This window comes from Sparus aurata, chromosome 5 (genome assembly GCF_900880675.1).
Source record: "Sparus aurata chromosome 5, fSpaAur1.1, whole genome shotgun sequence".
NCBI lineage: Eukaryota > Metazoa > Chordata > Actinopteri > Spariformes > Sparidae > Sparus > Sparus aurata.
This window is the reverse complement of record NC_044191.1, coordinates 34142329-34158801: the sequence shown is the minus strand read 5'-3', so window position 1 is coordinate 34158801 and position 16473 is coordinate 34142329. Positions and strand designations below refer to the sequence as shown.

The following is a 16473-nucleotide window of genomic DNA, read 5'->3' as shown; positions in this document are numbered from 1 at the left end:
CAACCCCAAAGTAAGTCTTCCTAAATTACTGCATTTACTTGAAGAATTCGGCTTTTACTCTGGTTATAAACTTAATCTACACAAAACCCAAACTTTAACCTTTAATCTGAACCCAAATGAAAAGATTTATAGAACAAGCACATTTAAACCAACAGACAGTATAATGAAGTATCTTGGAATACGAATACCGAAAGATTTAACTACCATTTATGACCACAATTATACTTCCATAACAGCTGATATCAAGGCAGACTTAAACCTCTGGTCCCTATTACCGACAAATATGTACAGCCGGATAGACATAATTAAGATGAACGTGCTGCTCCGTCTCCTGTACTTCTTCCAGACGTTACCAATTGAGATACCACCAAAGCAATTTAATGAATGGAACAGGATGATATCTACTTTTATCTGGGCAAAACAAAGGCCACAGATTAGATATCAGACACTACAGTTGCCCAAAGATAAAGGTGGTAGGGTCCTGCCCTGTTTGGAGGATTATTACAGAACGGCACAGCTTCGCTTCCTGGTCGGTTGGTGTGATCCGGAGTGTGAAGCAAAATGGAGTTAGAACAAATTTTTATATGTGAACCTCTCCCATCTGTGTTGGGAGACAAATGCCTCTTGAAAAAGTACCTACTGGGAGATAAACTAAGTAACTGGATCGCAACCCCTCTGAACATATGGTACAAAATCCTCAAAGACTGTCAGTATGAAAGAAATGCACGACTATTACGCGGGGTAGCATTTGATACGGAATTCACAGCGGCCGAGCTGGACAGCAGGTTTACACGATGGACAAACTTGGGTATTACCTCATATTGCAAAATCTCTACTAATGCTGGTCTAGTTTACTTTATGTATCTCAGGGAAAAGCACAATTTGGAGAAACAGGATCTCTTCAGATATTTTCAATTGAGAGATAATTTTAAAAAAATATCAAAACTATTGGAGAGGAAGGAATGAACCTGATAGAGATATTTATTAATACTTACAAAGGAAATTTGAGCATAAAACTGATTTCAAGGATGTATTCAGCTCTACAGGAGGACAGAGGTCTTTCCACAATGTACATTAAATCAAGATGGGAAAAGAAGCTAACACACAGTTAACTGAAGATGATTGGCTAAATATCTGTAGGACATTGTCCACCACCTCCAGCTCAGATTTATGGAGGGAATTCACCTGGAAATGCACTGTAGGATTTTTTATAACTCAGAGAATCAGAAGTTTACAGACCAATAATCCAGATCAAGGACGATGTTGGAGAGGGTGTGGCAATATGTCAGCTGGCCACTTTCACATATTCTGGGAATGTCCCATTATTTCATCTTATTGGGAAGATATTACAGCAGCAATCAAATCAGTAATAATTTTGCAGCCTGATCTCCGTTTCGGAGTCATATACTTAGGTAACATACCAACTGAAATAAATAAAAACGACGGATACCTACTGCAGCTATTATTAGCATGTAGTAAAAAGGCGATAATATGGAAATGGCTGAGCAAGGAGTGCCTGACGATTTCAGACTGGATAGGAATAATTGAAGAAATTCACAACTTGGAAAAGTTAACATTTTCCCTGAGACAACACTGAAAAAGCTGACCAATATTGGCAGAAATGGAGGGACTACATAGATAATAGGTGAGCTTACCACTGAATGTATATTCTGTGTGGAATTATGTTTTTTTACTGATGACATCAGGGACTGTACGAAGGAAGGTATTTTGTGTCACTGTGGACTCTAATGGAGAACTGTGGGTCCCTTAAAGACTCTGGATCCGACCCTTCAGCCTGTTTTCTGCCAACCCTTTGTTTTTTACAGAACCTGTCATTGTGTTTTGCTGTAGATGACCCTGTCTGATGTACCTGTTCTGAGTGTATATTTACATGTCTGTGTTTTGTTTTTCATTGGAAAAAAATCAATAAAATTTTTTTTTTTTTTAAAAAGTAAGAAAGAATCTCATCCTGAGCCAAAGCAGCATTTCAAGCTTCAGACGTGTCGAAACAAATAAGAACCCTTTACAATGTGCAGCATATCGCCCTACCTCTGTCCTGAATTCAGAGAGAAAAGATTGTGCTACAATCTTGCAAGAAGATTAGAAGGAATTATTCCTAAACTTATTCACATAGATCAAATTGGATTTGTAAAATCCAAGGCAAATTGTGGATACCATGTGTGAGTTATTTCATATAATGTACTTTGCCAACTCATTGGTCACTCCAGCTATTGCGGTATTGTTGGATGCCGTAAAGGCGTTCGACCGCATTGAATGGCCCTATCTTTTCAAAACACTGTATAAATTTGGATTTGGTCCCAATTTCATTAAGTATATTTCTTTGATTTATTCACAACCAAAAGCCAAAATTATTACAAACAGTAGAATTTCTAATCAATTTCAGTTTAACCGTGGGACCTCGCAAGGGTGTAAATTTGAGCCTTCTGCTCTTTATTTTATCATTAGAAACTCTGGCCATTTCAATCAGAAATAACCATAATATTAAAGGTGTTCAGCCCACGTAACAGAAATAAAACTAGGTCTTTTTGTGGATGACATATTGTTGACAGTATCTGACTCACCCACCTCTCTTAAATATATTCTGGAGACAGTGAAAGATTTTGGCTCCATTTCAGGTTGTAAGGTGAACTGAGATGAATCTGAAGCTCTACCTTTAAATGTTACTGCTTTAAATCACATATTATTGGTTTGCCATTCAAATGGTCTCCTGAGGGAATGCGTTATCTTGGTGTAACTTTGAAATAATTTAAAAAACCTTATTAATAATATTAAGGCAGATATAGAAAGGTGGAAAAGCCTCCCACTGACTATCTGGGGTTGAATAAATACTATAAAAATTAATGTCCTACCGAGGATAAGTTTTCTTATGGCTGCCATCCCACTTCCCCTAGATAAAAAGTTTTTAAAAGAAATTGAAGTTCTTTTCAGAAATGTTATCTGGAATAACAAGACCCCTCGGGTCAGTGTTAAAAACATGTACGTGGATGGGGACATGGGGGGCCTCAGCCTCCCAAATGTATACAAATAATATATAGCATTTACCACTAGATATCCCTTGAAGTAGGGTTACGGGGCTGAATTTATAGATACCAGCTGGGAAAGCATTGGACAGGAAGCCTTAGATATGCAAAAAGACAACCTTTCATTACGAGGGATGTGGTATGCTCCTATATGTAAAAAAAGAAAAAAAAAGGACAATTCTCTGATTCATTTTTCTTGCTCTATGGTGAACAAAATTCAAGATATGATCAATTTAAAGTTAACAACTCTCTAAATGTCCCCTTGTGGAACAACTATAAGCTTACCTTGAATGGCAAACCTCTTAAAAATGAACTTTGGGAAAGTAAAGGTATAAGAACTATTGGTGACTTGATAAACACCAGGGACAGAAAATTAAAATATTTTGCCGAACTTTCAGATTCATACAGAATTGACGACAAGGATTACTTAACTTATATGCAAATAAGATCTCACCTGATGTCTTATTTCAGTGAAGTGGTTAAAATATCCACAGTATCAGAGCTGGAAATCATTCTTGAATCAATGTTCAAACAGAAACATAAGATTGCTCCTAAACTTTATAAAATGTTAAACAGCCCAAAAGGAAATAACTGGAATATGGTTCAAAGAAACTGGGAAACTGATCTGGACAGACCATTAGGAATGGAAAACTGGAGTCAAATTTGGAGAGATTTATATAAAATATCAAAATCTGCTAAAATGATAAATTGTAATAGGGCTGGGCGATATATCGAATATACTCGATGTATCGTGGCTTGTTCTCTGTGGGATGTAGAAAATGACTATATCGTGAATACTCGAGTATACATTCAATTGTCACGCAGCTGCTTTTAGTCGCGGGCACTGAACTACAGGTATTTCTCACTCTCATCTCTCCGCACAGAGAGATGAAACAAACGCACCTAGTTACGTACATCGCTTTCTGTCGTGCGTGCAACGTCATACGCCCGGCAGCATGTAGCAGCAGAGGTCTCAGGTAGCGGCAGCAGCAGGTGCTATGAATTAATTCCCAAGAAAAACAACGCAGGATCCATCGTCTGGCGGTGGTTTGGCTACAAGAGGGAGGACGTAAAGTATGCATGGATTAAAGTTCTCTGTCGCTACGACAGATTTCCGTCATTTAAACTTCACAGAGGCGACTTATGAGATCGATTTAGTTCGGAGGAGAACAAGTGTTGGCTGATCTTTATTGACAGATTGTCACACTCTACAGCCAATGGTGTTGTTAACAGCGTGTGTGCGCCTGACCAATGACAGTGTAGTGTCCCACACAGGGCAGGATCTAAACACAGAGCGGCGCTAACTTTTAGCTGCTTAGCTAGCAAGGACTTGTCGCGCTGCTACGTTACCAATTAGTTTTTGAGTTTAGTCAACACGTGAGAACTGACACGGAGGGTCTCCTGTTGTGTGCTACATGTGTGAAATAACAACTACAGTCTGGACTTTGTCTGCAGTGTATCTGTGTAAACGGCTTCATTCAGCGTCTCTCCCTCCCCTCTGGCACCGTCAGTTACCATGGTTACAGGAACGCCCTGAAACTTTATAATGATCAATAAGAAGTTTTTGGTTAGTTTGACAGATAACTCGCCATCAGACTGACAAGAATGCAAAAGTTGCTGTTTGTATGATGTATTTTTCTGTTAAACGATAAGAGGCTCACTTTAAACAATATTATTAATACCACTAACAAGTAATGATAATGATGATGAGAAGAAGAAGTAGAAAAATAGCATACTGAAAAGTTCCGTAGATGGTTGATTATTTGAAAGAGTAGAACTTGGGAAGCTTGGCAAAAAAAATGGCAGTTTGATTTCATAGATTGAAAATTACATTGAAAAGACAAAAAACATTTTAAGTGTGAATAGAACAGCTGTTCAGATCATCCTCCTGTAAAACACTGTTGGTCAAATATTTAAACTTGATGTCTGCATTAGAGAACAGGGTGTGGGGTGAGGCTGTAAATCATAGCTTATTTTTTTAGCATGTGTCAAGTAACGTGCCCTGTAACATGTTTCACAAATTACAAATGGGGAATATGACTTGGCTACAGCTCGAAAAAACATTTCAGTCAAAAGATTTTTTTTTTGCTTTAATCCATGAAATCAGCATATATTTATGCAGTTTGAACAATGTTTTAAATGTAGACATGTAGAATCATCATACTGGCATGATTGTATGCACCAAAGTGTTAATTCAAGGCTAAGGGAAAATATCGAGATATATATCGTGTATCGTGACATGGCCTAAAAATATCGGGATATTAGTAAAAGGCCATATCGCCCAGCCCTAAATTGTAATATTATACAAAGAACGTATTTTACCCCTGTTGGACTGCACGGTATGAACTCCTCTGTCTGACTGCTGTTGGCACTGTCAACAAGAAAAAGGTACATTTTTCCACATGGTATGGACTCCAAAAATAAAATCCTTCTGGGAAAGTGTAACACAGTCCCTGGGTGGAATTATTGGTCACCATGTTGTTTGCGACCCGACATTATGTCTATTGAACTACATGGACAAGGGGGCACGGCCAAAATACAACAAACAAATTATAATAACCGGATGTATAACAGCCAAAAGACTCATCGCTACCAAGTGGAATGACGCGGACCACCGATAAAAGAAGATGGTTGCAAACTTTCCTAGAGACAATTTCTATGGAGGGAGCTGCCTCCAATATTCTGGAAAAGTGTAATGAGGAACATTCTCTCTTATGGAGAGAAATAATGAATATGATACGCAGGTTACCCTCTTTCCAGAGGACCCTGAAATATCCTGAAGCTTCTGGTTGGGTTTGAGTTCAATCAGCCTGAACACACCTGGCCTGTAATAGTTTACAAATTGTATCCTCCCCTCCCACTGAGCTACTTAGATAAATATGATTTCTGTACATCACCACACTGTTTTTTTTTCATCTTTTTTTCCTCCTTTTTCTTCCCCACTAAATGTATTTATTTATTGTATATGTAAACCATACTTATTGCCTTTGTATGTGTTTTATGTTTATTTAGGTTTTGCCTTGTTTTTTTTTTTTTGTTTTTTTGTTGTTCTATCACTTTTACTTCACATGAACTGAAAAATGTATTGGTAACTACGATTAATTTGATTGTGTCTTATTATCTTTGACTCTCTGGCTGCCAATACAAATTTAAATGACAAGCTAGTGGAGCAAGAGTCCAACCAGATTATTGATATCTGAATGTTTTATCTTGTATTTTGTTACACTTATTGTTTTATAACATGAAGTCAGGACCATTTTATATTATGAGTAAAAGACATTCTTCTAGTTATGAACTCTCATATTAGTTTGACATGTTCTCCGTCAGCTCTGTATGAAACCCTGAATGAAGACGAGGAGAGAAGACTTCGTTCATGTTTGTTTATTCATGATTTAAAGCTTCAGTTTGTTCAAACGTCCCGTCAGTAAAGTCTGTTAAACCACTCTTGTTCAGTGATTTCATGATCAGATTCACTTCATCCACACAATCAGTGTGTTGGAGCAGAATCTCAGCTATGTACAAGCAAATAATGAGGCATCTCCTTATTGATTAGGATCATGTGAAGTGAAGTCATCAGGAGCAGCGAGAGCCTCCGTGGCTGAACAGACACAGGAAGGAGCGCCGCCTGAAGAAAGTCCAACATTTACACAACAACAAGAAGGCGGCAAAGTACCGCCCACAATGTTTGATTGACAGGTTGATCTGTGTGCAGTGAAGAAATGCCACAACAATCAGCTCTCAGCAACAATGATGGAAACACAACAAGTCTGAAGGAATGAAACACACAATTTAACCTACTGACCCTGAAATGACTTCAGTCTATTTGAGTTTACTGAACTCAGCAGAGTCTCCATAAGGCCAGCCAAATTGAAGTCCAGCATAGAGAGGCTGAGTGAATGTGGTCTGGACTCTGTGGAGGAGAGTCATGGTGTCAGAGACGCTGTAGAAGGACAGAATACCTGCACTGTGATCCAGGTACACTCCTAGTCTGGAGGATCGAGGACCTGAGATGGGAGTAATGACTTTGTTGTAGTAAAAGTAATAACTGTCTTTTGAACAATCTAACATCCAAGATTTGTCATTGTATCCAAATAAGCTTTCATGTGATACCAAAGCTCTGCTGATATTCTTGTATGCAACTGCTACACCAGCTCCTCCTCTCCACTCCACCTCCCAGTAACAACGTCCAGTCAGACTCTCTCTACTCAGGACCTGCTGCCACCCAGTGAATCTGTCTGGGTGACTAGAATAAGACTGTTGTTGACCCAATGTTGCTTTTCTGCTCCCAGACAATAATACACGTGTGTGTGCTGTGTTTGGATCCAGTGTGATTTCACGTGAATATCTTAAAAATCCAGCTCTGGTCTTGTTCTCTGGTTGTGACAGTAAAACATCCACTTGAGTCTCTGTCAGTGAGATGTTGGTCCATGTCTCTCTCAGGACGTCCTGTAGTTTGTCTCTGACCTCTGACACAGCTGCTGTCACATCCTCAAAGTACTTGAGAGGACAGATCTTGATGCTGGATGAGTGTGTAGACTCACTGAGTGCTGACAGTGAGGGGTAGTTGTGTAGAAACTGGTTGTGATCCTCTGTGTGTGAGAGCTTCTTCAGCTCAGCGTCTTTCCTCTTCAGCTCAGTGATCTCCTGCTCCAGCTTCTCCTGAAGCTCTTTGACTCGACTCACTTCAGTTTCCTGCTGGGATCTGACCTGCTGCTTCACATCAGAGCGTCTTTCCTCCATGAGACGGATCAGCTGGGTGAAGATCTTCTCACTGTGCTCCACTGCTTTATCAGCAGAGCCATTGATGGCCTCCACCTCCTGTTGAAGCAGCTTCACATCTTCCTCTCTGTCCTGGATTCTCTGCTGGATGTTGTGTCGACTCCCCTCCAGCTCTCTCTGCTGCAGCTGACACTGTGTCGTGGCCTTTATGTTCGTCCACAGGGCAGAGATAACAGATACACTGCTGATCAGTACGACAGAACATCTTCATCACCTCATCGTGACGAGAGCAGATGTTCTCCTGGAGCTTGTCTGACGGCTCCACCAGCTTGTGTTTTCCATAGGCAGGGATTTCAAAGTGAGGCTGGAGGTGTTTTTCACAGAAAGAAGCCAGACAGAACAAACAGGACTTAACTGCTCTCAGTTTCCTCCCAGTGCAGACATCACAGGCCACATCTTCAGGTCCAGCATAGCAGAGATCAGCAGGAGCAGCTTGGAGTCCAGTCTTCTTCAACTGCTCCACTAAAACTGCTAACATGGTGTTTTTCAGCAGCTCAGGCCTCGGTGTGAAGCTCTTCCTGCACTGAGGGCAGCTGTGGATCCCCTTCTCATCCTCTGTGTCCCAGTGGTCTTTAATACAGTTCTTGCAGTAGCTGTGTCCACAGGGAATAGTCACCGGATCCTTCAGTAGATCCAAACAGATCGGACAAGAAATTGTTTCTTGGTCCAGCTGAACTGCTGCCATTTCACCTCTCAGTGTCAACGACCGTCTGAGTTTCACTTCCTGATAACTGAAACTAGTCTGAGCTCTGATCTGAACAGGATGTGTTTGTGCAGCGAATGAGGTCTGTCAGCTCAGTTACGCCCATCCACAGACTGTAGATATGAAGGGGAGGGAACAAGGAAATATAGTGACAGAGTGGAGCTGCTGTGTGAGAGGAGGAAGAAGAGGGAGGGCTGATGGAGCTGCGAGTCACTCCAGGACGAGGAGCAGCTCTATCAATCTGAACTTTGCTCCCTCTTTTACAACAGAGCCTCAGTTAAAACCTGCTCCACACTTGAAAACATCAAAGTTTGCAGTTGTAAAATATTTCTTGGCTCCTCAGGCTTTGCTGATATTTCTCTGATTCTCTTCACTTTCTTCTACTGGTTGAAAACAGCTGACTGACAGTCGGGGGCGATTCAGAACGTAGGAGGGTTCAGAAGGGGCCGGTGCGGTGTGATTTGGGTGGCAGTCGTGGGCGGGGGCCCCGATGACCCAATCCCTGTACGGTGACTCTAGCCATGGGGACATGAAATGTCACCTTGCTGGAGGGGAAAGAGCCTGAGCTAGTGCGGGAGGTTGAGCGATACCGGCTAGAGATAGTCGGGCTAACCTCAGCGCACAGTCTGGACTCTCTTCTACTCTGGAGTTGCCCAAGGTGAGAGGCAGCGAGCTGGTGTGGGCTTGCTTATAGCTCCCCTGCTCAGCCGCCATGTGTTGGAGTTCACCCTGGTGAACGAGAGGGTCGCCTCCCTGCGCCTTCAGGTCGGAGATAGGTCTCTCACTGTTGTTTCGGCTTATGGGCCAACAGCAGTGCAGAGTACCCGGCCTTCTTGGAGTCCCTGGGAGGGGTACTGGAGAGTGCTCCAACTGGGGACATTGAGTCCGAATGGACCATGTTCTACACTTCCATTGTTGACACGGCTGTCCAGAGCTGTGGCCGTAAAGTCTCCGGTGCCTGTCGTGGTGGCAATCCTCAAACCCGGTGGTGGACACCGGAAGTAAGGGATGCTGTCAAGCTGAAGAAAGAGTCCTATCGAGCCCGGTTGACTTGGGGGGCTCCTGAGGCAGCTGACGGGTACCGGCAGGCCAAGCGTGCGGCAGCACGGGCAGAGGCAAAAACTCGGGTCTGGGAAAAGTTCGGGGAGGCCATGGAGGAGGACTATCGGTCGGCCTCGAAGAAATTCTGGCTAACCATCCGGCGTCTCAGGAGTGGAAGCAGTCCTCCACCAACACTGTTTACAGTGGAGGTGGGGAGCTGTTGACCTCGACTGGGGATATCGGGGATATTCCAACAACCACGCAGACGGTCTACTCGATTCAGTCTTGAAATTCCCAGAAGGCATGGCTTCATTTTAACTTTTGCAAACAAATAATCAAATTAAAAAATGGAGGTAGATTTGTTTTATTTCAAACATGTACGTTTTTTAACATTTGAATTAGACATTTCGCTACAAAACAATGCAGTCTAATATAAAAGTTTGTGACTGTAGAGTGTAACCACGACTGTGACATAGAGACTCGTATGTGGTATATAAATACTCATTAGATTTCTGCACTGTTTGGTGTGAAGAATTGGCAGACATTTGGCTTTCATTTAGCGTAAGAACTTTATTAACGCTTGAAAGGAAAGGGGGCTGAGAGACACGATCTTGGGGCCGCTTTCTGATTAATTGGCTGGCTCAAATGGCCCACGAGGGCCGGCGGCCCCTCTGGCATCTGCGTAAATTCCAGATTACCAGTCCGTCACTGGTAACAGGTAAGGAAGAACTACAAATGATATGAACACATTCTCTGGTGATGAAGTGTTTACACTTTAGATTAGGGGGATGCAAAAGCACTTGTAAATGACTTATAGATGATTCAGTGATACATTTACACATGAGTTATAAAAGATGAAGACCAGGCCTCTTTCATTATATAACAAAGCATTAGTTAAACATTTACTAACGATTAGTTCATGAATATTTCTTCATGAACTAATCAGTTGTAGATGACTTACAACATATTTGTGGTATGTTAACTGCATTCATTAATAATAATTTCTTATAATCACTCTGACTGGCTCACAAGTCATTCATAATATGTCAATATATCATTAAGTAATCATTTACTAATGATTTGTTCATGAATATTTCATGGTTAACAAGTCATTTTCAGATGACTTAACAACATATTTGTGATATGTTAATTTAGTATTAACTAATCATTTACAAAGGTTTATTAATGTTTTGTTCATTTGTTCATCATTAACTAATGTCTTATAAAGAACTTACTAATAATGGTTATTAAAAAGTGTTACCTATATATTTTGTTACTCTTATTAAAGCTTTAACGAGTAGGTGTGTTAACATTAACTGACAGACAGCTGCTGGAGCAGCGAGTATTAAACATTTGGGATTGTAAAATTAGTTTTGTCTTCACTCTTGCTTCTTAACTGTCATGGTTCATGATCCAGTGTGTTTGTGTTGTGTCTCTTGTGTCTTATGTTTTGATTCTATGCCCTCTTGTGTCTCTTGTCCTTTCAGTGTCTCCTGTGTATTCCCCCTGTTGCAGTTTGTCTCCCTCTGTCTGTCAGTGTTTTCTCCTCTGTGCATCCCCCTCGTTAACTCACCTGGCCTCCTCCTTCCCCCCTCTCCTCACCTGCTCCTCATCCTCTCATCAGTGTGTCTCTGTATTTAAGTTTGTCTCTCCTTCAGTCTTTGTCAGTTCGTCGCTTCTGATGTATGATGTTCTTCCCGAGTTCCTTCTGTCTCCAGTCTCCCAGTGGTATGTGTTTTTTGGGGGGATTTAGATTTCTGGTTTTCCAATGTTTGATTTTAACTTTATTGATTTTTGCTTTGTACTATGCCTTTTTTTTGCACTTTGTTCAGCTGTTTTAGCTTTGTTGCTACTTTGCTTGTCCTTTTTAATAATAATAATAATAATAATAATAATAATAATAATAATAATAATAATAATAATAATAATAATAATACATTTTATTTCATAGGCGCCTTTCTGTCACTCAAGGACACCTTACAGTAAACAAAGACAATTTAAGCCACAAAAGTACACAAGAGAAGAAAACAGTAAAAATGGACAGAAAATTCATTTAACTAAGAAAGGCGATCTTAAACAGGTGTGTTTTGAGTTTGGACTTGAAATCAGATAGTGTAGTGAAGTTCCTTATTTCGGGTGGCAGAGAGTTCCAGAGCCGGGGAGCAGAGCGGCTGAAAGCTCTGCTCCCCATGGTGGTGAGACGGGCAGGGGGGACAGTCAGCAGAATGGAGGAGGATGAACAGAGGGTGCGAGAGGGAGTGGCGATATGGAGAAGATTGGAAAGATATGGGGGGGCAAGATTGTGAATGGCCTTGAATGTTAGCAGAAGGATTTTGAAGTCAATGCGGAACTTGACCGGGAGCCAGTGGAGCTGCTGTAGGACGGGAGTGATGTGGTGGATGGAGGGGGTTCTGGTGATGACACGGGCAGCTGAATTCTGGACCAGTTGAAGTTTGTGCAGGGATTTGTGGGTGAGACCGGAGAGGAGGGAGTTGCAGTAATCCAGACAGGAAGTGATGAGACTATGGACGAGGATAGCTGTGGTATGGGGAGTAAGGGAGGGGCGGAGGCGGTTGATGTTGCGTAGGTGGAAGTAAGCAGACCGGGTGATGTTATTGATGTGAGATTGGAAGGAGAGTGTACTGTCGAGGATGACACCCAGACTCTTAACCTATGGGGAGGGGGAAACGGAGCAGTTATCAATGATGAGGGCGAAACTGTCGGTTTTGGAAAGTGTTGACTGTGTGCCAATGAGAAGAATCTCAGTTTTGTCAGAGTTGAGTTTTAGTAGATTTGAAGTGAACCAGGATTTTATTTCAGTTAAGCAGTCGGTAAGGGAGGAGGGAGGGAGGTTGGAAGTGGGTTTGCTGGCGAGGTAGAGCTGGGTGTCATCTGCGTAACAGTGAAAAGTGATGTTATGTTTGCGGAAGATATTGCCATGGGGAAGGAGATAAATGATAAAGAGGAGGGGCCCCAGGACAGAGCCCTGAGGCACACCAGAGGTGACAGGGGAAGGTTGGGGTGTGAAGGTTTTGAGCTGGATAAACTGAGTACGGCAGGAGAGATATGATTTGAACCAGTTTAGAGGAGTATGAGTGATACCGAGGGAGGACAGTCTCTTGAGGAGGGTGGTGTGACAGATGGTGTCAAAGGCTGCACTGAGATCGAGGAGGATGAGAATGGAGAGTAAACCAGTATCAGCTGCCATGAGGAGGTCGTTGGTTATTCGTTGGAAATGAAGGGGAGATTAGAGATTGGACGTAGGTTATTGAAGTTTGTGGGATCTGCACCGGGTTTTTTCAAAATTGGGGTAATTGCAGCAGTCTTGAATGGTGTAGGAACAGTTCCAGTGGAGAGAGAGGAGTGGATGATGGCAGCGATGAGAGGGACCAGGGAAGGGAGGCAGGCTTTGACCAGAACCGTGGGGATAGGGTCTAGCTGACAGGTGGATGGCTTGGACTTGCGGATAAGATCTGAAATTTCTGCGGAGGTGGGGAGCTGGAAGCAGGAGAAAAAGTGGGTAGGAGGAGGAAGCTCGGATATGACATTGAGGGTGGTTTGTGAGCTGAGATGTTGGTGGATCATCTGGATTTTCTGACTGAGGAATGACATGATGGAGTTACAGAAAGCAGTTGAACAGAGGTGAGATGGTAGAGATTCTGGGGCTTGGGTGATATTCTTGTACAGTGAGAATAGTGATTTAGTGTTACCTTTGTTGGAACAGATTATAGCAGTGTAATAATTGGATTTGGTTTGGGTAATGCAGTTCTTGTAATGCAACATATGATTTTTGTAAATGTCTTTGTGAATATGAAGTCCAGTTTTCCTGTATAGCCGCTCGAGTTGTCGTCCTTTAGCTTTCATAAGTCGAAGTTCAGGGGTAAACCAGGGAGCGGAAAGGGAGAAGGAGACAGATCTGGTTTTTAGCGGAGCAAGGGAGTTGAGTATCTGTTGGAGTCCAGTGTTGTAGTCTGAAACCAGCTGTTCGAGGGTGAGTGAGTTCTGAGTGGCCATGAGGGAGTCAATGCTGGAGGAGAGGGAATCTAAGTTAATATCCTTAATATTGCGAAAAGAAATGAGACGGGGGAGCTTGGTAGTGGAGAGAGAGAGATTTACATTAAATGAGAGGAGGATGTGGTCGGTTATGGGGAGTTCAACTGCAGTTAGATCGGAAGGGGAAACACCAGAGCAGCAGATTAAGTCCAGAATGTGACCCTTGGAGTGAGTGGTGGTATCGGTGTGCTGTTGAAATCCAAAACTGTCGAGGCAGGATGTAAAGTCTTTGGTAAGTGGGTTGTTGGTATTGTCCATGTGAATGTTAAAATCTCCCAGTACTATGTTGTTTGGCGAAAGGGTGGATAGGTGGGTGAGCAGAGCAGCAAAGTCATGTAGAAAGTCAATATTTGGTTTTGGGGACCTGTAAACAGTAGCAATGATGGTGGGAGTCGGTCCAGAGAGCTGACAAACAGTGGATTCGAAGGAGGTGAAAGCAGGGGTAGGCACCAGCGAGACTTTCCACTTCTCGTGTTGGATTATTGCGAGACCCCCTCCCCGGCCGGTGCCACGGGGTTGACAGGTGTAAGTAAATGCCGGAGGAGTAGATTCGTTGAGTTGGGAGAAGTCGTTGGATTGTTGCCAGGTTTCAGTTAAACAGAAAAAGTCAAACTTATGGTCAGTGATGAGATCCTGGATAAGATGGCCCTTGCTCGTGAGTGAACGGATATTGAGTAAACCGAAGTTGACAGTGGTGCTTTCACAATTGGCAGTGCTACTAGCCGACCGGGGCAGGGAGGCTAGGACACTGTGGTCAACGGCCCGGCCAGTGTTGCGTGAAGGGGGACGGGAGTTGGACCAGATGGATTTTATGGGCTGAGTGGGAGGGACGGGGGCGCTAGAGAGCTGGACTGTGCTTTGTACTGCTGCTGGCATGGGGTGAGGAAGAATGTCAAAGGAGGGGGTGTGTGGTGTAAATAGTCAGTCACGTGGAGCATGATGTACGGAATACTGGATATTGGCTGCAAGCATGCGAGCACCTGTGGTGCTAGGATGGATGCCATCGGATTTAAAAAAGGAGGGGCGGTTCCAGAAGAGATTAAAATTGTCCTTAAAGTTAAGACCTCGGATGTAGCAGGCAGGTTTGAGCCAGGTGTTGAGCATTAATAATCTGGAGAAGCGCACGTCGCCGCGACCAAATGTGGGAATGGGGCCAGAAATAAAAACAGATTTTCCACAAGTGCGAAGGAAGTCCAGGAGGGAGATAAAAGCACGTTTTGTCAGTTCAGAGGCACCCCGAGCCATGTCGTTGGTCCCTACGTGCATAACTAGTCGGGTAATGGAGGACGGGAGAGACTGCAGCAGCCGAGGAAGTTTTTCCAGGATATCCAGGACTGTGGCACCGGGGAGACAACAGGTGGTGGCGTTGAAAAAGCGGATATTTCGTGTAATGGAGTCCCCAATGATCAGGGTGGTTGGTGGAAAGAGTGGGTGAGGATGAGGTTGAGCCGGAAGGGATGGTGGTGATCCAGCATCTGGGGCGTGTGCTGACGGCAGGATCAGCGACTGTGCCCGGCAGGACAGGTGTTGCGGTGGGTCGGCCGCCTCGGCCCCAGGAGGAAGAGAGTCCGCCAGCAACGTCGGGTGGCGCACGCCTCCAGAGAGTCGGAGAACGGCTTCCTTCAGGAATTTGCGGCGAGAAGTAGAGATGGTTGTCCTGGAAGACAGCTGGCGATCCGTGACCGAAGCACAGCTGCTCCGGGCACCGGCGGGTAACGGCGGGGAAGCGCTAGCCTCGGGGGAGCTAACCTCCTTCACCGCAGGTGTAGGGCCAGCCATCCTGGACGTGGAGGCGCCCGAGACCGAGTCCGGAGCACCAGCGGTCGCAGGTGGAGAGGGGCCAGCGGCTCCCTGAAGCAGGCAGCCCCCGGAGCCAGGAGCCGTACGACCGCCAGCAGCCGTGTGTAGAGAGCAGGTGGCGGGGCCTCCCGGGACCGGGCGGAGATCTGGATTGTCGGCCAGGGTGTCGAAGCGGTTGGAGAGGCTCAGGCGAGGAGGAGAGACAGTCGTATCCTGGGCTCCCTTTCTGCCGCGGATCACAACTTCAGCCCAGGATGACTGGAGGCTGGGGGTTGAGGAAGTGAAAGGCCGCAGACAGGTGGAGGTATCCCATGGAGCAGTATCCTGGAGGGCCGCTTTGAGTGAGACTATTTGCATGGATTGTTCATGGGCAATGTCCAGACAGGAGGTCAACAGGGCCTGTTTCTTCTGCAACTCCTGGGAGAGTCGACGGATGTCGTCTTTGAGGTCAGATATTTGTTTATTTGCTTTTATGAGGGTGGTGTTGTCGGAAGCCATGGCTGTCAAGTAGCTAGCTTCTTGCTAGCTAGCTTTACTGCACAAACTCACACTCATGTAAAAAGAGTTTGCTGATTTTTCAAAATACCAAGCAACACCTGGACTCAAGAGTTACATCCAGTTTTGCAAGATGAAATGCAGACAAACATTACTCACACTTGCGGCTGATGCTTTTCTGCCGTGCCAGTCGCTTTTCTGCCGTGCCAGATTTTTGTCTAGTTTTGGTCTTGCTCCCTTTGTTTGTTGCACTAGTTCAGCTTTGGTTTTAATAAAGCTTGCCCTCTGCTTCCCCTGATCCTGCCTCCTGAGAGTAACTGCGCTTGTGTCCACCTCCTTTTTCCCTCAACCTCGTGACATCAACCTGCTGAAAACCACCATAATGTCGCCTACTTCACACTTAATTTGACTGCTGAATGGAGAGGGAAACGTCACTGTGACGCCAACAACACTTTATGGAAATACAGAAAAGAGTTGGTTATATTATTACATTAGATTATATTTCCCCACAACTGCTGGATGTGTAATTATGCAATTGCTTGCTAACAAATTTGCCTTTTT

At 43.8% G+C, this 16473-nt stretch overlaps 1 pseudogene; it reads right to left on the bottom strand.

Annotated features, from left to right (window-relative positions):
- Positions 1–7628: 7628 nt before the first annotated feature.
- LOC115581438 (E3 ubiquitin/ISG15 ligase TRIM25-like) lies at positions 7629–8518 on the bottom strand (annotated as a pseudogene).
- Between the last annotated feature and the right edge of the window lie 7955 nt (positions 8519–16473).